This window comes from Elephantulus edwardii, unplaced genomic scaffold (assembly GCF_000299155.1).
Source record: "Elephantulus edwardii isolate Elephantulus edwardi_28Jun2011 unplaced genomic scaffold, EleEdw1.0 scaffold00260, whole genome shotgun sequence".
NCBI lineage: Eukaryota > Metazoa > Chordata > Mammalia > Macroscelidea > Macroscelididae > Elephantulus > Elephantulus edwardii.
In genome coordinates this window covers 1,123,659-1,126,254 of record NW_006400010.1, presented here as the reverse complement: position 1 = coordinate 1,126,254, position 2,596 = coordinate 1,123,659, and the positions used below count along the sequence as shown (strand labels likewise).

The 2,596-nt window shown below is 41.6% G+C and overlaps 1 pseudogene; it reads left to right on the top strand.

Moving 5' to 3' along the window:
* The first annotated feature begins 1,282 nt into the window (after window positions 1-1,282).
* LOC102870765 lies at window positions 1,283-2,188 on the top strand (annotated as a pseudogene).
* Window positions 2,189-2,596: the final 408 nt, after the last annotated feature.

Here is a 2,596-nt window from a genome sequence, read left to right as displayed (position 1 = left end):
GAGGCAAGGATTCTGGGGCTTCGTCTGACATACTTTGGACACGTTGTAAGGAGAGACAGGTCCTTGGAGAGGGACATCATGCTTGGTAGGGTAGAGGGACAGCACAGGAGGGGAAGACCCTCTATGAGGTGAATTTATTCAGTGACTGGGGTAATCGGGATCGGTGTGTCAGAGGCAATGCAATTGGCACAGGATAGAGCAGGGTTTAGGGCTGTTGTACATAGGGTCGCTCTGAGTCGCAAATGGCTCGATGGCACATAACAACAACAACAATATATGCAGCACCATATTAGATGGGAAGAGATTGATGTTAGCAATTGCCGTTTGCTCAGATCCACAATCAACACTCTTAACACCAGCAGTCACGAAATCAAAAGACTAATTGCACTGGGGAAATCTGCTGTTATGGTCCTCTCCAGAGTGCTGAAGAACAACGATGTCAGTCTGGATACAAAGGTGCACCTAACCCAGGTCACAATTTTCTCAGTTACTTGTTATGCTTCAGAGAATTGGACATGACTAAGGATGGCAGATGAATAATAGATGTCTTCAAGTTGTGGTACTGGAGAAGAATTTTGAACATACCATAGACCGCCAAGAAAACAAATAGCTCTGTTTTGGAGAGAGTGAAACCAAGTCTCTCCTTGATGCCTAGGATTTTTAAGCTCTGCATCACTTACTTTGAGCACATGGCCAGGAGAGATCGGTCCTTGGACAAGGCCATAATGCTCAGAAGGGTGGACAGATAGCACAGGAGAGGGAGACCCTGGATGAGATGGATCGATACAGTAACTGAGGCAACGGAGGTTAGTGTGTCAGAATTAATAAGACTGGCTCAGGACAGGGAAGGGTTCACAGTTTTTGTACATAGGGTTGCTATACATCGCAGTCGACTCAATAGCACATAATAATAACATACTATGACAGGTTTGGAAGCATGAGTAGCATCCACTTCCTAAATAAATGCCTCTGGAAACTCGATGAACTTTGATAAGTGTTGATAGTTGTAGAGGGGCTTCCGGTCTTTTGTTCATAGGGTCGCTATGAGTCATGCTCGACTTGAAGGCAATCAACAACAACAACAACATAATACAAATTGAATAGGTATAGCGTAAGGATACAACCTTTTCTGATTTTAAACCATACAGTGTTTCCTTGTTCCATTTAAACACCTGCTTCTTGATCAAGGCGTAGATTTTGTATGAGCACAATTTAATGTTCTAGGGTTCCCATTCTTCTCAAAGTTAGCCATAGTTTGTTGTGATCCACAACAGGAGGTCAAATGAATGCTTCAGAAGAGATAAAAGCTACAAATGTTGGGAATCAGCAGATCGACAAGGTTTTTAACAGTATTGGAGCTGACCTTCTGACTGGTGGAGAACCAGATAATAAAGATGATGGACTACAGAATAAACATAAAGGAGCATCACTTATACTTGAAGAAAAACAAAAATTGGCAAAAGAACAAGAACAAGCACAGAAGTTGAAAAGCCAGCAGCCTCTTAAACCTCAAGTACATACACCCATTGCCCCGGTCAAACAGACTAAGGACTTGACAGATACCTTGATGGATAACATGTCGTCTTTGACCAGCCTTTCTGTTAGTACTCCTAAAATTGCCACACCAAGTACCTTTGCTTCTGTTTCTCCTATGGGCCTTGGCATGATGTTTTCTACACCAGTTGATAATACAAAGAGAAATTTGACAAATGGTCTCAACGCCAACATGGGCTTTCAGACTTCAGGATTCAACATGCCAGTTAATACAAACCAAAACTTCTTCAGTAGTCCAGGTGCACCTGGAGTAACCAAGATGACCCTTGGAACACCTGCCTCTTTGCCTAACTTCAATGCTGTGAGTCCTGCTCCTGCTGGCTTGAAGCCCACTCAACAGAGACCCACAGATATGTCTGCCCTTAATAATCTTTTTGGCCCTCAGAAACCCAAAGTTAGCATGAACCAACTCTCACAACAGAAACCAAATCAGTGGCTTAATCAGTTTGTACCTCCTCAGGGGTCTCCAAGTATGGGCAGTACAGTAGTGGGAACACAGATGAACATGATGGGACAGTCTGCCTTTGGAATGCAGGGTAATCCTTTCTTTAACCCACAGAACTTTGCAGAGCCACCAACTACTATGACCAATAGTGGTTCAGCTAGCAATGATTTAAAAGATCTCTTTGGGTGAAGTGTCTTTCTCCAATTTTTGATGGACGACTTCAGTTTTAATCATGGATAAGCTGTTTTCATCTCTGTGTAGTTGGCTTGGAAGAGCTTCGGGAACTTGAATGGTTCTGTGACAGAAAATTCCATCTTGTAAGTTGTATAAACTCTTGACCAGTTGTGTTTTTAAAGCATTGAGGATTTTTTTCCTCTTACCAACTTCTTCAGATTTTTGAAGACCTAACCCTTACCAATCTCAAAGAAAAATGATCAATTAAATATCTTGAATAGTAAAATTTTTTAACACATGATGATTTTAGTTTGTAAATCTTGGTGTTCTAAAAAAACTGAGTTGATTATAATTGCAGGTTTCATCTGTTAAGTGCTACGTGGTATACAATCTATCTTCACAAGTCACAAGTCTTCATTTCAA